Source organism: Scyliorhinus torazame, chromosome 24, assembly GCF_047496885.1.
Source record: "Scyliorhinus torazame isolate Kashiwa2021f chromosome 24, sScyTor2.1, whole genome shotgun sequence".
Taxonomy (NCBI): domain Eukaryota; kingdom Metazoa; phylum Chordata; class Chondrichthyes; order Carcharhiniformes; family Scyliorhinidae; genus Scyliorhinus; species Scyliorhinus torazame.
Window position 1 is genome coordinate 37,656,633 of NC_092730.1, and position 19,901 is coordinate 37,676,533.

The 19,901-nt window shown below is 43.5% G+C and overlaps 1 non-coding gene across 1 annotated transcript; it reads left to right on the forward strand.

Moving 5' to 3' along the window:
* Nucleotides 1–4,313: 4,313 nt before the first annotated feature.
* trnak-cuu (transfer RNA lysine (anticodon CUU)) lies at nt 4,314–4,386 on the forward strand. The gene has a single exon. It is a non-coding gene; the product is annotated as a tRNA-Lys (tRNA).
* Nucleotides 4,387–19,901: the final 15,515 nt, after the last annotated feature.

Genomic DNA, 19,901 nt, shown 5'->3' on the forward strand with positions numbered 1-19,901 from the left:
AAAGAAACAATTTTTGTCCCTTGCTTTTCGTACTGGGATCATTGGGTAAATTGGGTTATTTTTGGTTTGTTGGCCTCCACTGCGAACAGAATAAAACACATACGGGACCAGTCTTTGCCGTTGCTGAGTAAGCACTGTGCAATGGTCACTCCGAACGATTCTGTCATGAAGCTGCTCTTCAAGTATTCTCTTTCTCAATCTGCTGAAGGCTGAGCTGACAAATTGGAGGTGAGGGCGAATCCTGTCTGATGGATCTGCCTTTTTCCAGTGGTGGCTTCCGGTCATGGAAAACGGTCCACATTTTCCACGATCTCGCCATTTTATTCTGTGTGCCATTTCTATGTGAGTGTTGACAACATAATTCAGCTCTTGGTATTCACCATGATTCAGTCAGTGGTGGTCTGTGGAAAGTAGGAGCCAGTCTGTGGAGCTCTGTCTCCCATAGTCTTGACATTCAGAGTGACCATTACACAGTCCTTGTGGCGACAAGGTACCCTTTGCACATTGAGGATTCGCACCATCCGGTTATTTGATACTACCACCCTGCTAAGTGCGATCAATTTTGAAATACAATTGCTGCATATTTCAGTCCCTGACACTATATGGCAGAGTCAGATTCATTCCATATTTGTAATATACTCATCATTCTTCGGCTTGTTACATATCTTCTGCAACAATCTGTCTTTGGGATTCAGTTAAATCGCTTTGCGAGAGTCTCTGGGACTGTATGAGAGTCTGTCATTCATTCAATATCTTTCATACTCTGAAAATCTGTGTGAAGGTTGAACTAAATATGTAATGATCAATCTCTAATATTGTTATTGAGTGGATAAAATCATTATGTTGTTTGCTAGTTTCCGTTAAAACGTCTGCATATCAGAATCATGACAAAACTTTCAGTGGCAGTGGGCATGCGCGTGTGTTGGTGGAGGTGCAGAAAGACATTTGGGTGGTGAATGAGTCTGCATATCAGAATCATGACAAAACTTTCAGTGGCAGTGGGCATGCGCGTGTGTTGGGGGAGGTGCATATCGACATTTGGGTGGTGACTGAATCTTTATCTGTCAGCCCCTGCTGTGCACAGTAACAAGTCTGACAACACCAGGTTAAAGTCCAACAGGTGTGTTTCAAACACTAGCTTTCGGAGAACTGCTCGTTCCTCAGGTGAATGAAGAGGTATGTTTCGGAAACATATATATAGGCAAAGTCAAAAATGCAAGACAATGCTTTGAATGCCAGCATTTGCAGGTAATTAAGTCTTTACAGGTCCAGAGATGAAATGAAAATCGCTTATTGTCACAAGTAGGTTTCAAATTAAGTTACCGTGAAAAGCCACATTCCGTCGCCTTTGCGGGGAGGCTGATCCGGGAATTGAACCGTGCTTCTGATCTGACTCCGTCGGCTTTTAAAGCCAGCGATTTAGCCCTGTGCTAAACCAGATAGGGGGTAACCCCAGGTTAAAGGGGTGTGAATTGGCTCACACCAGGACAGTTGGTAGGATTTCGCGAGCCCAGGCCAGATGGTGGGGGAAAAATGTAATGCGACATGAATCCAAGGTCCCGGTTGAGGCCATACTCATGTCTGCGGAACTTGGCTAGAAGTTTCTGTTCGGCGATTTTCCTTGTCGCGCGTCCTGAAGGCCGCCTTGCAGAACGCTTACCCGGAAATCAGAGGCTCAATGCCCTTGACTGCTGAATTGTTCTCCTACGTGTTCTCTGGTGTGACATGTGAATATTCGATTCATTCTCTATCTGCAGACTCTGTTGCTTTGTGTGGCACAGGTCTCCCCAGACCAACGAGCCAGCCGCTGATTTGATCTCACTTGAAGCAACTTTTAATTGCGTCCAAAGCCCATCAGTTTCCCCACACAATTATAAATCAGAAATATGAAAGGACAATGTGACATTTATCTCTCTGTTCTGGAGCTGATCAGAAGCAGTGATGTCAGTTTGCACCACTCGCCAAGTCGGTCTGTGGATGCGCCTCGCCAATCACGTGGGTAATGTATTTCTGCCAGTCAGTGGGTTCAGTTGGCATTTTAGGAGAAATTCGAAGTCATCATGACTTCATCAGTGGCCTCATGGTTAAGGTGTGAGTGATGTTAATCATGATGTGATCAAATGAGTATTTGTTTCAGTGTTTCCGCAGGGAGTTTTCATGCTGAGGAGAAACATGTTGGACATGGTCTGGGAATGTTTCACTCCGATCCATTCCCAACATTTCCTGATCTGATGGGATGGGCATTTCCTTCCAATCGTTGCAGAACACTTTTTAAATATTGATTAATATTCGTTAATTATCATTTATTAAGTATTGTTTCATATGTTTAGTGTAGTTTATTTAAAAATACTAATTACCAGACGCGATAAATTTTTACTTTCATTCCCGAAACAGCCAAATTGGGTGAAAACCATCAATGAGATGCAAAGAGAGCCCCGATCATTTGTGTGGTCAGTGGTTTGTTTATGGAGCTGAGTAAATATTCCGGAGCAGAGCCGCTGCGAACGGGGTTCGAACCTCCGCGGGGATACAATAACGTGGGTTTGCCGTTTGTGTCCACACATTTGGCGAGGAATGGAGCTGCTGCTGCCCGGTGAGCTGGGCAAGCAAGAAGCACTGTTATTGACCAACTGCACCCGCTCCAAATAGATTCCCCAAACTACTGGACAAAACAAAAACAAGCACAACTGATCTTTTCAGAAACTATGTCAGTCTCTACGAAAACAATATGCCAACACCGCTTCAAGATTCGATTTGCTGTAAGAATTCACTATGAACTGCCTCAATGTCAGCCGTAATTCCTTACCAGCTCTTAGACAGAAGCTGACTGTTTAGAAGTCACTTTTCTAGGTCCGGCTCAGTAAAATCAATCACACCCCCATGATCTGCTTTTCTCCTGTTCTCAGACACATCCACTTTCTACAAGTGCGCACGAAATGATTTGCAGAGTAAGAGTCAGACTCGTTCTCTCTCGATCCCTTTATCCCAGAGCCACCTCACAACCAGGAATGGAACTTCTTACAGAGCAAGAATGGAATAGTTTGTCGATTCTTCTACTGATTCACGACCGTCCATCACCAGGACGTATTCGTCCAAAAGAGTTGGGATGAGATGGGGCTGAGTTTCACTGTGTATCCAATCAGTTCCCGGAGAAGCACAAAAACAGTGAGTGAGGGAGAGAGAAAGAAACAGAGACAACAGAAAGAGAACAAGAAAATATATTTTTTAAATGTTGAATTTCTGCCACGATCTTTTTACCCAGAAATACATTCACCTGAATGAAACCGAACCACGTTTCCATTCGCTGCCGTTGCTGCTTCTCCTTCCGAACGTTGCAGGAAACGTTATTATTTATTGATTGTTGCTTTGAGTGTGAACTCCTTATTTATCTTTATGTTTCGTTTAGTTTCCAAAAAGAACGTTTTTCAAAAAACTGAATTCGATAAATGTTAATACCGTTAACAGACAACCAACCGAAATTCCGATTCATTGTCGAGCCGGCAGCTTTTCCGGGGAGTTGAACAAACTTTTCGAATCACAGTTGAATCTGCGGGGGGGAAACGCTATTGGATTTGAAGTCCAACGACTTGACCACTCGGCCATCACAGCTGCATCATTCAACAGTAATTTGGTCGATAGAATACATTCGAAAGCCGGCCTGGAATTACTCCAGGTCATTGCATTCAAGCGATCAAAGCGGCCCCGGGGTTTATGTGAGGAGGGGTTGAATCTTGTGGAAAATAACCATTCGATTTGGAAAGAAGCCTTCAGATATTCGAAAATCTGAGTTCCCTGAACGCACAATTCCACTGATTAAATAGTTTGTGTAACAACATCAGTTACATTGGAAAAATATCAGAAATTCATGTTCCTTTTCAAATGCAGCAGCACTAAACTTCCCAGTCTGGATGAAAATTAAAATGATGAATCTAGAAATTAGAGCACAGAGGGAGACCAGTGGAGACCGAATGGTCACGTGATGACGCAACTAAAATGATCACGTGTCTGGATTCCTGCAATTCTCCCCGGATCGCGGTCAGAGCACAAGCCAGGAGGAGCAGCTCAATTATTAAATCAATTATTTTTTTATTACAACTCCTTGGTTTCCAGTGATTCAAAGACGACCATTTCTACATGGTGTCAGGAGTGGACATTATAGCAGAAGCATTTGAACGCATCAACCTCCTTGCTTCATAGAATCGTAGATTCTCCAGCGCAGAAAGCCATTCGGCCCAACAAGTCATTACTTACCCTCCGAATGAGCACCGCAGCCACTCTCCACAAGAAGATGTTTAATGGGCAACGCAGCACCAGCTCGGCTAGCTCAGTCGGTAGAGCATGGAACTCTTAATCCCAGAGTCGTGGGTTCGAGCCCCATGTTGGGCGCTTCCTTACTATTATCGGAAAAGATTGATGCTGAATGAACTGTCTTCACAACAAGAAGGCAAGGTTATGTCGCTGGACTGGGAATCCAGAGGTCTGAACTAACCCTTGGTGACAAGATTTAACAAATCTGGAATTGAAATTTCGTCAGAAAGGTTCTGCTTCAGGCGGATCAATTTCCACAACTGGGAACACATTTACACCACAGGGAACGATTTGACACAACCACAGCGAAGATCTGTCACCAGCAGAGTGACGGTTCCGACAGAGAGAGCACAGTTACACAGCAGAGAGCACAGTTACACAGCAGAAAACACATTTTCCGAAAAAAACAGTTTCTTCATATCGGCACCTTTTCTGTGTGTCATTGTGTGTGTCCTGATAGTCCCTTCCTGCATTTCTCTGTGTCTTTCTCTGTCTGTCACAGCCGTGATGATGTTACGGATTCATCTCACTTTTCCCAAACAGTAATTGTGATTGACAGATGCAGAAATATTTTCACACTGACATTCAGTACCAATGTCTGATAGAGACTGAATTCCACTCTCACAAAAAGTACCAGACATTGACTCATAATGAAGGCATCCTGCTCTCACAACCTGTTCCAGAGACTGAGGTGCAGACTGTTCCCTCCACTCGCGAACACTACCTGTGATTTACAGATCCAGAACAAATCTCAGTCAGGTGAGTAGCAGAGTTTGATGGGTACGACATGGATTCCACAATCGCCTTCTCTGCGCCAGATAATCAGACGCAGTCGACATACGGTGTCTGTGTTGTTTTAACAAGAGTTTTACACAAGACCCGGAACACAGTTACACAATATCAGGGTATAAGACGGAGGAGCAGAAATAGACCATTCAGCCTATCGAATGTGCTCTGTATTTCAATGAGATCATGCTTGATCTGATATATGACGTGTTATGACCTCATACGGTGGCACGTTGTCACAGTGGCTACCTCACAGCGCCCGCGATTCGGGTTCAATTCCAGCCTTTGGTCACTGACTGTATGGAGTTTGCACTTTTTTTCTGTGTCTATGGGTTTCCTCCGGGTGCTGCGATTTCCTCGCACGTCCAAATTTGTGTGGGCTAGGTGGAATGCCCATGCTAAATTGCCCCTTTGTGTTTATAAAGTTGGGTAGTGCGTTACAGGGATGTGGTTGGGGCATAGGGACTCTTTCAGAGGGTCGGTGCAGAGTCGATGGGCCGAATGGCCACCTTTTACATTTTAATGATTTCATGATGATCTTCATGCCCACTTTCCCGGCTTTTCATCTCTAGATTTCATGATTAACCTTTTTAACCAATACTCCAACTAAGCCTCAGGTACCAGTAACTCCTCAATGGGCGCTAATTTTCCGGCTGCCAATCATTTGATCAGTCTGAGGGAAGTCGCATCCTGGAAACATCATAAATTGATCCAGTTCCAAAGTAAATTAAGTCGCTTCAGTCCCTGATAACCAAAGGCTGCTTTCCCCGTTGACGGTGAGATCTGACTGATGGTGCTTTAACCTCAGGATCACGATACCTCAGGCGAGTGGCAAGGCTGCGAAGGCGGGGTTTTCCTGATTCAGTTCTATTGTAACCGTGTGATCTGAATCTAATTAACCTGGTTCTCACTCTGTTAATATTGTCTCACGCTGAGGCAGACCTCACCGATTGGATAGACGAGTGATCGTTCTTCAGTCTCGTCATGGACGAATCCGCTAAATATTAGACCATAAGACCATCAGAAATAGGAGCGGAAGTAAGGCCATTCGGCCCATCGAGTCCACTCCACCATTCAATCATGGCTGATTTCAACTCCATTTACCCTCTCTCTCTCTCCACAGCCCTTAATTCCTCGAGAAATCAAGAATTTATCAACTTCTGTCTTAAAGACACTCAACGTCCCGGCCTCCACCGCCCTCTGTGGCAATGAATTCCACAGACCCACCACTCTCTGGCTGAAGAAATTTCTCCTCATCTCTGTTCTAAAGTGACTCCCTTTTATTCTACGGCTGTGCCCCCGTGTCCTAGTCTCCCCCTGCTAATGGAAACAACTGCCCTACATCCACCCTATCTAAGCCATTCATTATCTTGTAAGTTTCTATTAGATCTCCCCATAACCTCCTAAACTACAATGAATATAATCCCAGGATCCTCAGACGTTCATCGTATGTTAGGCCTACCATTCCTGGGATCATCCGTGTGAATCTCCGCTGGACCCGCTCCAGTGCCAGTATGTCCTTCCTGAGGCGTGGTGCCCAAAATTGCTCGCAGTATTCTAAATGGGGCCTAACTAATGCTTTATAAAGCTTCGGAAGTACATCCCTGCTTTTATATTCCAAGCCTCTTGAGATGAATGACAACTTTGCATTTGCTTTCTTAATTACGGACTCAACCTGCAAGTTTACCTTTAGAGAATCCTGGACTAGGACTCCCAAGCCCCTTTGCACTTCAGCATTATGAATTATGTCACCGTTTAGAAAATAGTCCATGCCTCTATTCTTTTTTCAAAAGTTCAAGACCTCGCACTTGCCCACGTTGAATTTCATCAGCCATTTCTTGGACCACTCTCCTAAACTGTCTAAATCTTTCTGCAGCCTCCCCACCTCCTCCATACTACCTGCCCCTCCACCTATCTTTGTATCATCGGCAAGCTTAGCCAGAATGCCCCCAGTCCCGTCATCTAGATCGTTAATATATAAAGAGAACAGCTGTGGCCCCAACACTGAACCCTGCGGGACACCACTCGTCACCGGTTGCCATTCCGAAAAAGAACCTTTAATCCCAACTCTCTGCCTTCTGCCTGACAGCCAATCGTCAATCCATGTTAGTACCTTGCCTCGAATACCATGGGCCCTTATTTTACTCAGCAGTCTCCCGTGAGGCACCTTATCAAAGGCCTTTTGGAAGTCAAGATAGATAACATACATTGGCTCTCCTTGGTCTCACCTATTTATTATCTCTTCAAAGAACTCTAACAGGTTTGTCAGGCACGACCTCCCCTTACTAAATCCATGCTGACTTCTCCTACTCCGACCCTGCACTTCCAAGAATTTAGAAATCTCATCCTGAACAATGGATTCTAGAATCTTGCCAACAACCGAGGTTAGGCTAATTAGCCTATAGTTCTCCATCTTTAGCCTTGTTCCCTTCTTGAACAGGGGGTTACAACAGCGATTTTCCAATCCTCTGGGACTTTCCCTGACTCCAGTGACTTTTGAAAGATCATAACTAACGCCTCCACTTTTTCTTCACTATCTCCTTTAGAACTCTGGGATGTAGCCCATCTGGGCCCGGAGATTTATCAATTTTTAGACCTCTTAATTCCTCTAGCACTTTCTCCTTTGTGATGGCTACCATATTCAACTCTGCGCCCTGACTCTCCGGAATTGTTGGGCTTTTACTCATGTCTTCTACAGTGAAGACTGACGCAAAGTACTTATTTAATTCCTCAGGTATTTCCTTGTCTCCCATCACTAGATTACCAGTGTCATTTTGGAGCGGCCCAATGTCAACTTTTGCCTCCCGTTTGTTTTTAATGTATTTAAAGAAACTTTTACTATCATTCGTAATGTTACTGGCTAGCCTACCTTCATATTTGATCCTCTCTTTCCTTATTTCTCTCTTTGTTATCCTCTGTTTGTTTTTGTAGCCTTCCCAATCTTCTGACTTCCAACTACTCTTTGCCACATTTATAGGCTTTCTCTTTTGTTTGATGCATTCCCGAACTTCCTTTGTCAATCATGGCTGCCGAATCCCCCCTCTGATAATCTTTCTTTTCTTTGGGATGAGCCTCTGTACTGTGTCCTCAATTACTCCCAGAAACTCCTGCCATTGCTGTTCTACTGTCATTCCCACTAGGCTCTGCTCCAAGTCGATTTTATCAGTTCCTCCCTCATGCCCCTGTAGTTACCTTTATTTAACTGTAACACCTTTACATCTGATTCTACCTTCTTTCTTTCAAATTGGAGATTGAATTCTACCATATTATGATCACTGTCTCCTAAGTGCTCCTTTACTTTAAGATCTTTAATCAAGTCATGCTCATTACATAACACTAAGTCCAGTATGGCCTATTACCTCGCGGGCTCCATCACAAGCTGTTCCAAAAAGCCCTCCTGTAAACATTCAATGAATTCCCTTTCCTTGGGTCCACTGGCAGCATTATTTACCCAGTCCACCTGCATATTGAAGTCCCCCATGATCACTGTGACCTTGCCTTTCTGACATGCACTTTCGATTTCGTGGTGCATTTTGTGCCCCCGGTCCTGACCACTGTTTGGAGGCCTGTACATAACTCCCATTATGTTTTTTTGCCTTTGTGGTTCCTCAACTCTACCCACACAGACTCCACATCATCTGACCCTATGTCGTTTAGTGCTATTGATTTAATTTCATTCCTAATTAACAAGGCAACCCCGCCCCCTCTGCCCACCTCTCTGTCTTTTCGATAGGTTGTGAATCCCTGGATGTTTAAATGCCAGTCCTGAACCCCCTGCAACTATGTCTCTGTGATGCCTACCACATCATACCTGCCAGTCATAATCTGGGCCACAAGCTCATCTACCTTGTTCCGTACACTGCACGCATTTAAATATAGCACCTTTAATTCTCTATTGACCGTCCCTTTTTGTTTTCTTAGTGTGGTGGACCTTGGTTTACTGAGCCTTTCCATACACTGTGTCATATTTTGTGGGATGGGGACTATCGTAACCTCTCCTGAGTTTTGTCTTTTCGTGCTTTTTTGTATTCCTAAGCAGCTACGCTTCCCACTGATTACTACTTCACCTCTTGTTTCCCTGACTTTCCCTTGCCCCCCAATCCTTAGTTTAAAGTCCTATTGACCACCCTATTTACTCTTTTCGCCAGAACACTGGTCCAAGCTCGGTTCAGGTGGAGACCATCCCAACGGTATAGGTTCCCCCTGTCCCAAAACTGATGCCAGTGTCCCATGAAAAGGAACCCCTCTTTCCCACACCACTCTTTCAGCCACGTGTTAACTTCCCTTATTCTTGCCTCCCTATGCCAATTTGCACGTGGCTCGGGCAGTAATCCGGAGATTATGACCCTTGAGGACCTGTTTTTTAATTTGAATCCTAGCTCTTTATAATCTCTAAACAGGTCCTGTTTCCTAGACTTGCCTATGTTTTTGGTACTGACATGGGCCACAACAACTGGATCCTCCCCCTCCCTCTCCAGTATCCTTTCAAGCCGGTCAGAAATACCAGGCAACGTACCATGCGGGACTCTTTATCATGCTCACAAAGGATACTATCTCTCCCCCTGATAATAGAATCCCCTACAACTACAACTTGCCTCTTTACTCCCTCCCCTTGAATGGCCTGCTGAACCACGGTGCCTTGGTCAGCTGACTCATCCTTCCTGCAGCCCTGTTCGCCATCCACACAGGGAGAAAGTGCCTCACACCTGTTGGACAGGGTCAAGGGCTGAGACTCCTGAGATCCTGACTGCTGGTTCCCTTTAACTGCCTGGCCTGCAGTCACACCCTGCTGTCACTGGCCACTGGCAGGATTTAAACTAGATACTCTGACAGGTGTGACTGCCTCCTGAAACACAGTGTCCAGATAAGTCTCCCCCTCCCGGATGTGCCTCAGTGTTTGAAGCTCAGACTCCAGCTCATCAACTCTGAGCCGGAGCTCTTCGAGCAGCCAACACTTACTGCAGATGTGGTCGCTGCAGCTCGGAATGCGATCTGCCAGCTCCCACATCAAGCAGCTCAAGCACATCACCTGACCAGCCATCACTGATTAATTAATTAGTTTAATTTAAGTTTACGAGTTAAGCTGTGTTTTGTTTTAAATGTGGTGCCGATTTGCTATCAACCACAATATGAAGGCACTTTCTGGAAAGTTTACCATTCAACCAGCAATAGTCTCATCGTACCACAATAATTTATCATTAATCTGCTCCAAGTATACTTTCACGACTCGCTGAAAGAATATAATCCCTATTTCCTGGGGAATAAAGCCAGGCAGGAGTAGAAACCTGTAACTCAATGATCAGAAAATGTCCATCGTGAAATGTGTGTTCCGATGATCGACGGATTCCTCTGTGAAGCCGGGAGCGTTTGTTTTTGCTGTCAAATGCTGGTTGATTCCAGTCTTTCAGCGGGGGCCTTTCACACTGTGTGGAAACATCTTGGAAATAATATTGAAGTGTTTCACATCAGTCCATTCATAAAAGTCCCTGAATGTGATGGGAATTCATTTTATTGAAAAACACTGCATTTCCAACATTGAACACGGGGCTGGAGTCAAAGATCATAGAATTTACAGTGCAGAAGGAGGCCATTCGGCCCTTCGAGTCTGCACCGGCTCTTGGAAAGAGCATCCTACCCAACGTCAACATCCCCACCCTATCCCCATAACCCCCTAACCCCACCCAACACTAAGGGCAATTTTGGACACTAAGAGCAATTTATCATGGCCAATCCACCTAACCTGCACATCTTTGGACTCTGGGCGGATATTTTCCATCAGTTCATGGATGCAAAACGAATTAAGACGTTTCGACGCATGCACTTGTCGGTTGAGGTGGCCGAGTGGTGAAGGCGATGTACTGCTAGTCCATTGTGCTCTGTAGCGGCGTTCGAATCCCATCCTCGTCGATTTTTCATACGCTGTTTTCTCGGAAGTGGGACTCATTTTCCGATGATGGATCTGCAATCACTGACGTGCAAATCCATTCCAGGTTGTGAGGCCGGATTGCATCGAGCTGTGTTGGAAAAACGAGAATTCAAAATTCAGTCTTGTTCTGATTGAGACGAATTGATCGGGTAGGGAGAGAGGAACCACTTTGATTTGACTTACTGTCACATGTACTGAAGTACAGTGAAAAGTATTTTTCTGCTACCAAGGCACATACACATTACATACAGAGTGGGCAAAAAAAGAATAATCGACACAGTGCATTGCCAAATGGTACATCGACAAACAGTGATTGGATACAGTGCGGAACATGTGGACAAACAAAGTAAATCCATGAGCAAGAGCAGCATAGGGCGTCGCGAATAGTGTTCTTACAGGGAACAGATCAGTCCGAGGGAGAGTTGTTGAGGAGTCTAGTAGCTGTGGGGAAGAAGCTGTTCCTATGTCTGGATGTGCGGGTCTTCAGACTTCAGTGCCTTCTGCCTGATGAAATAGTCTGTAAAAAGTCAAAACCTGGGTGGGAGGGTTTCTGATAATGTTGTCTGCTGTCCTGAGGCAGCGGGAGTTGTAGGCAGAATCACTGTGCGTGTGGCATGCTTGTGTGATGGGTTGGGCTGAGTTCGCCACATTACAGTTTCTTGCGAAGTTGGACCAAGCAGTTGCCATACCAAGCTGTGATGCAGCCCGATAGGATGCTCTCTATGGCGCATCTGTACAAGTTTGTGAGAGTCGAAGCAGACATGACGAATTTCTTGTCCTTCCTTCGGAGGTAGAAACGATGTTGGGCTTTCTAGATTGTTGCATCAACGTGAGTGGACCAGGACAGACTGTTGGTGATGGCGACCCCCAGAGTTGTAAAGCTATCGACCATCTCCACTTCGCACCCATTGATGCAGACGGGTGTGTGTGTTGTGCAACGCTTCATGGCGTCGATGATCAGTTCCTTGGTCTTTCCGATATTTAGAGACAGGCTGTTTTAGGTACTGTTATGGACGAGGCGTTTTCCGAACCCCAAAATGTATCAGAGAGTTCTACCGATCTCTCCCTTTAATGGATTTGTTGCTTTTGCTAGCACATGGCTTTTTCCCTAGGTGTGGGATTACAATTATGGACACGTGGGTTTTTAAACACAAAACATTGTTTATTCCATGAACTCAACTGAACATCTTAAATAAACATTGGATCTCTTACCACCTCTTACTTCAAAGATAACTCAGAAAATATTGCAACAGTAAATAATTCCTTAAACTGTTCCTTCAAACTTCCAAGAGACTTAACACCTTGAAACAGAATCACATCAGGTTAAAGGCTTTAAAATCATCAGTTTAAATCACCCAAATGATCCAAAGATGGTCTTTTATGTCAGAGATCCAGCTCCCTGCTTACACAGACACTCCCAAGCTCTTTTCAAACTTGCAGCTCCCTGGAAACACACAGACACACACAAGGTGCTTTTTAAACTGAAAGTAAAAACCTGAAAAATGGCTGACCTAAAGCCCTGCTCCACCCACTCTCTGGCATCACTGTTTTCTTCAAGGTACATTGCTCAAACATCCATGTCTTAAAGGTACTCTTACATGACACCTCCACCCAAGAAAAAAAAACTTCAATTTCAAGATGGTTTCATTTTTCACTTTTGCACCATTCACTAAGAAATATACACAGTAAATATACACTTTCGCTTAAAAAAAAACAACACATGCAAACAGGTATAATAATATAGTCCGTTTTTTCTTTGTTCTTCTTCCTCCAACCGAAATCCTTCTCGATTGACAGTCTCTTTGAACAAAATCTCTGCACGAGATCTCTGCACGGGGGCAGCACGGTAGCCTTGTGGATAGCACAATTGCTTCACAGCTCCAGGGTCCCAGGTTCGATTCTGGCTTGGGTCACTGTCTGTGCGGAGTCTGCACATCCTCCCCTTGTCTGCGTGGGTTTTCTCCGGGTGCTCTGGTTTCCTCCCACAGTCCAAAGATGTGCGGGTTAGGTGGAATGGCCATGATAAATTTCCCTTAGTGTCCAAAATTGCCCGTGGGGTTACTGGGTTATGGGGATAGGGTGACGGTGTTGACCTTGGGTAGGGTGCTCTTTCCAAGAACCGGTGCAGACTCGATGGGCTGAATGGCCTCCTTCTGCTCTGTAAATTCTGTGATAATGATCCATCCATTCCTCTACTACTCTGCATTTCTCTTTAGAATCAGATACTTTAGTTCAATCTGACCACAGAGTCCCTAGCAATTCTCCAATACAGGGACATTGGTGATCACAGCTTTCAGGCAGTCAAATGCCTGTTGAAAGTACGCTGTCCATTGAATATTTTTACGTTTCTTCAGCAATTCCATCAGTGGAGTAATCACGCCACAAAACGTTTGCACTAAAGTTCGATTAAATCCACTCATTCTAAGAAATCACATTATTTCCCTTCCTCTTGAGGATATCAGAAACTCCTCAAGGAAAGTGACTCGGGCTCCTGCAAATTCACTTTCGGCTAGTTTCATTACCAACCCCGCCACCTGAAGTCGATCGAAGAACTCCATACGATGCTTTAAATGTTCTTTCCATATCTGGAAGTTGGAAATAAAAGCAGATTGTCCTACTTTCTCAATGCAATCATTCAAACGTGGGATAGGGTAAGAGTCAGTTCTTGTAACTGCATTCACCTTTCTATAGTCCACATACAACCGTTGGGTACCGTCTGGTTTAGGTACCATCACTATGGGTGAGCTCCATTGGCTGCTACCCACTTCAATTATGCCATTTTAAGCATACTCTCAATCTCTTTGTTAACCTGTGCCAATTTTAAAGGATTAAGTCTATATGAATGTTGTTTGATAGGAACAGCATTTCCTACATCTACATCATGTATAGCCATTTTAATACTACCCAATTTATCACTACAAACTTGCCCATGTGATTTCAATAACTCTCTCTGGTCAGTTCGTTTTTCCTCTGGAAGGTAACTTAACAATTCATCCCAAATTTTAAGAACATCCTCATTATCCAATTCAATTTGAGGATGTCAAATTCACAGTCATCTGGATTTGGTTCGTCACTTTGAGTTAGAATCATTAAAACCTCCTTTTTCTCTCCTTCCCTTTCAAAGTACCTTTTAAGCAGATTCACATGACACACTCGGTGAGTCTTCCTTCTATCTGGTGTTTTTACCACTTAATTCACCTCATTTAATTTCCTTTCAATCTGATACTGTCCACAAAACCTAGCTTTTAAAGGCTCCCCTGCCACTGGTAACAACTTTATCCCCACTGGCAAAACTACGAACTTTGGATTTCTTGTCCGCTACCCATTTAATTCCATTTTGTACAACTTTCAAATGTTGTCTAGCCAATTTACCTGCTCTATTTAATCGTTTCCTAAAATTTGACACGTAATCCAATAGTGTAATTTCCGATTTCGCACCCACCAATTTTTCCTTCATCAATTTAGGCGGACTAAAGGACTAAATTTGGTAGACTCATTAGGTGCATCCCTAATTGCAAACAATACGAATGGGATTCATTTATCCCAATCCTCTGGTTAATCTTGACAATACGGCCTCAACATTGGCTTTAATGTCTGATGCAAACTTTCTGACGCTCCCTGCGATTCTGGATGGGACGCAGTTGATTTAAATTGTTTTATTCCTAAGCTATCCATAACTTCTTTGAATAACTTTGAAGTAAAATTAGTTCCTTGATCGGATTGAATTTCTGGTGGTAGTCCATATCGAGTAAAGAAATGAAGTAACTCCTCCACAATCATTTTAGCTGTAATATTACGTACTGGAATGGCCGCTGGAAACCTAGTAGACACATCCATTACAGTCAAAAGATATTGATTCCCACTTTTTGTTTTAGAAAGCGGTCCTACACAATCGATTAGGACCCTTGTAAAAGGTTCCTTAAATGCTGGAATGGGTATTAAGGGCGCTGGTTTTATCATTGCTTGAGTTTTCCCTATCACTTGACATGTGCGACATGATTTATAAAATTTAACTACATCTTTATGTAGTCCAGGCGAGTAAAACAATTTTGGATTTTAGCTTGTGTTTTCCTTATTTCCAAATGACCTCCCACTGGTACCTCATGTGCAACTCGCAACACCTCCTTTCTATACCCTATCGGCAATTCTACTTGATGATCTTCTGCCCACTTTTCGTCCGCCTGCATATGTACAGGTCTCCATTTTCTCATCAGGCCATCATGTTTACGGTAATAACACACTGGTATACTCTCAGATTCCTCTTCCGTATATGCTTTCTGATATATCCGTTTTATTTCTACATCTTTCTGTTATAACTCCGCAAATATTCCTGAACTAAAAATATCCGCCTCATCCTCCACCTGTTCTTGTTCTTTTTCAACCATCTGATCAAAAATTGTTGCTGATAATTGCACTTCAACTTCACCTTTACTCTTTGATTTCTCCTCTTGTCTTAACCTGTAACTTTGCGACCTTGTTACGACACAAACCGGAAAAATCCCAGGATATTCGTCCTTCAACCCTTCAGTTGACTGATTTTCCACTGGCTTATCAACCACAGTAGGCATCACTCCCACCTGCGATGCAGGTATATCATTACCCAAGATAAACTGTATTCCTGGACAAGATAGTTTATCTATTAATCCTACTACCTCTTCACCATTCTTCACTGGACTTTCCAACTTCACCTTATACAATGGAACGCGACTCCTCTCACCCTGAATTCCACATATCACCACCTTTTCTGGCAACATTCTTCCCAAACTACATAATTCCTCATTTTTACCATTAAAGATTGACTAGCCACTGTATCTCAAAACATTGTGACTTCTTCACCTGCTCCTCTTGATACACATAAGTAAATTCTACCCACACAAGTAAATTCTTTAAATACATCTGGCACCTTCTTAACAATTACTTCTTGAACAGGCTGTACAATTGTTTGCACCTCCTTCGCGTCCCTTGGGATTTCCTTTACCACTCTTACAAACCCCACCGTCTTATCCTGTTTTACCACATCACCCTTCTCAGTGCTTGTCTTCAACCACCAACACTGTGACTTTAATGACCTTGTTTATTACAGTGAAAACATTTGAAACTTTTCATTTATTTTCCACCCTCCTGGATTTCTTTTTTAATCAGATGTACACTCCCTTTATTGTCTCCCATCATATCACCTTTACCTTTACCACTTGAGTATTTCTCATGTCCCCAGTTTCTATCCCTCATCGGCTGAAACTGATGTCGGAAAACAATCTTTGATTTATGAACGTATTCATAATCATCTGCCATTTCTGATACTAATTTCGCAGCTCTAACCTTCTGTTCTTCCACATGAGTTCTCACTACATCAGGAATTGAATTTTTAAACTCCTCCAAAAGTATAATTTTCTGAGAACGTAATACATTTGGTCTATTTTCAAAGCCCTTATCCACCTATCAAAATTACTCTGTTTCAGCCTTTCAAACTCCATGTATGTTTGACCAAATTATTTCCTTAAATTTCTAAACCTTTGTCTGTAAGCTTCAGGCACTCGCTCAGATGCACTTAAGATGGGTTTCTTCACCTGCTCATACGTTCCAGATTCCACCTCCGGTCGTGATGCAAACACTTCACTAGCTCTACCTACCAGCTTTGTTTGAATCAGTAACGCCCACATGTCCTGTGGCCATTTCATTTGTTTAGCTACCTTCTGAAATGAAATGAAAAAGGCTTCCACTTCCTTCTCGTCAAACCGTGGCAGTGCTTGGACATATTTAAATAGTTTCCCACCAAGCCTTCGACTATGACGCGCTTTCACACTATCCTCATCACTATCATCCAGCTGTACGTTTCCCTTTACGTCTGCCAATGTTAACTGATTGTCATGTTTCATGGCCATTTTCTGAAGTTCAAACTCGCTCTCTTTATCTTTTTCCCTCCTCTGTATTTCCATTTCTTTTTCTTTTTGTTCTGCTAGCACTATTCTTTCTTTTCGCCTTTCTGCTCTCTCCTTTTCTTTATCCTCTCTCTCTCTCTTTCTCTTTCTTTTTCCTCTCTCTCCCTCTCGTATTCAAGCCGCTTTCATTCTTTCTCATGTTCCATTTGTTTAATTTGCAACTGAATTTTTGCCATTTCCAATGAATCAAACTCTATCGCATGCAAATTTAAATGCTTAACCACCGCCATAATTACTTCATCTTTTCGCATATTGTCAGGTAAGGTTAACTGCAATGTTCTTGCCAAATCTAACAGTCTGCTTTTCGTTTCTGCCCGTAAAGTACTTCGTGTGACAATCTCCACCCCCAAAAACGTCTGAGCCTCTGAAAAAGCCATTGTTCACAACACTCCCCCCCCCCCCCCCCCCCCCCCCCCCCCCCCCCCCCCCACGTAAACTAAAATACCACACCGGAAAAGGAACAATCCTTCACTGTCTTTAAGTTCACAAAAGCCAATCCAATAGATAGACTTTTATCCCGGACGAGCCCCCAATTTCTATGGGTGAGGCGTTTTCAGAACCCCAAAATGTATCATGGAGTTCAACCAACCTCTCCCTTTAATGGATTTGTTGCTTTTCCTGGCACACGGCTTTTTCCCTTGGTGTATTATTATTATACAATTATGGACTCGTGGGCTTTTAAACACAAATCACTGTTTATTCCATGAACTCAACTTAACATCTTAAATAAACATTGGATCTCTTAACGCCCCTTACTTCAAAGATAACTCAGAAAATATTGCAACAGAAACAATTACTTAAAATGTTCCTTCAAACTTCCAAGAGACTTAACACCTTTAAACAGAATCACATCAGGTTGAAGGCTTTACAATTATCAGTTTAAATCACCCAAATGATCCAGAGATGGTCTTTTATGTCAGAGATCCAGCACCCTGCAAACGAAGACACTCCCAATCTCTTTTCAAACTTGCAGCTCTCTGGAAACACACAGACACACACAAGCTGCTTTTTAAACTGAAAGTAAAAATCTGCAAAATGGCTGACCTAAAGTCCAGCTCCACCCACTCTCTGACATCACTGTTTTCTTAAATGTACATTGCTTAAACTTACATGTCTTAAATGTACACTCACATGACAGTGCACTATGCAACTATGTGATTTATCTACCTTCTGCATCTGATTCGTCATTGTTTGGGATACGACCTACCGCAGTGGTATCATCCACAAACGTATAGCTTGAGTTGGAGCTAAATCCTGCCACACAGGATATGCCTCCATATTCAGCGGGTCCGACAATGACAAGACTGAAGAACGATCACTCGTCTATCAAATCAGTGAGGTTTGCCTCACTGTGAGACAAGATTAGCAGAAGGAAAACCAAATTAATTAGATTGAGATCACACGGTTATACTAGACCTGAAACATGAAAACCCCGCCATCTCACAATTCCCGTTCCAGCCTCCCCAAACCGGCGCCGGAATGTGGCAACTCCGGGCTTTTCACAGTAACTTGATTGAAGCCTACTTGTGACAATAAGAGATTATTAGTATTATTATTATTGCTCCTCGCCTGAAGTATGGTGATCCTCAGGTTAAATCACCACCAGTCAGATCTTACACTCAAAGGGCCTATGGTCATCAGGGACTTGAGCGACTTAATTTATTTTAGAACTGGATCAATGTGTGACATTTCCAGGATGTGACTTCACTCAAGACTGGCCAAATGACTGACAGCCGGGAAATTAACGACCATTGAGGAGTTACCGCTACCTGAGGCTTGGTGGGATTGCTGGTTTTAAAGGTTCATCATGAAATCTAGAGATAAAATGCCGGGAAAGTGGACATGAGCATTATCATGAGATCATTAAAATGTAAAAGGAGGCCATTCTGCCAATGGACTCTGCAACGATATTCTGAAAGAGCCTCTGTGTCCCCATCACATCCCTGTAACACCACCCAACTTTCTGAACACTAAGGGTCAATTTAGCATGGACAGTCCACCTAACCCCGCGCACATTTGGACTGTGTGAGGAAATCGGAGCACCCGGAGGGAACCCACACAGACACGGAGAGAAAGTGCAAATTCCACACAGTCAGTGACCAAAGGCTGGAATTGAACCCGGATCGCGGGCGCTGTGAGGTAACCACTGTGATAACGTGCCACCGTATGAGGTCATAACACGTCATACATCAGATCAAGCATGATCTCATTGAAATACGGAGCATATTCGATGGGCTGAATGGCCTACTTCTGCTCCTACGTCTTATACCCTGATATTGTGTAAATCTGTTCCTGTTCTTGGGCAAAACCCTTGTTAAACCAAGACAGACGCCGCATGTCGTCTGCATCTGATTATCTGGCGCAGAGAAGGTGATTGTGGAATACATGTCGTACCCATCAAACTCTGCTACTCACCTGACTGAGATGTGTTCTGTATCTGTAAATCACAGGTAGTGTTCGCGAGTGGAGGGAACACTCTGCACCCCAGTCTCAACAGTTTGTGAGAGCAGGATTCCTTCATTATGAGTCAATGTCTGGGACTGTATGTGAGGGTGGGTTTCAGTCTCTATCAGACATTGGTACTGAATGTCAGTTTGGAAATGTTTCTGTATCTATCAATCACAATTACTGTTTGGGAAAAGTGAGATTAATACACAACAGCAGCACTGCTGTAACAGACAGAGAAAGATACACAAAAAATCAGGAAGAGACTATCAGGACACACATACAATGACACACAGAAAAGGTGCCGAGATGGAGAAACTGTTTTTTTTAGGAAAATGTGTTTTCTGCTGCACACAGAGAGGCCTTGTTTGTAAAATTATATCTTGCTGTGTAACTGAGCTCTCTGCTGTGTAACCGTGCTCTCTGCCATGGAACCGTGACACTGCCCGTGACAGATCTTCACTGGAGTTGTGTCAAATCATTATCTGTTGTGTAAT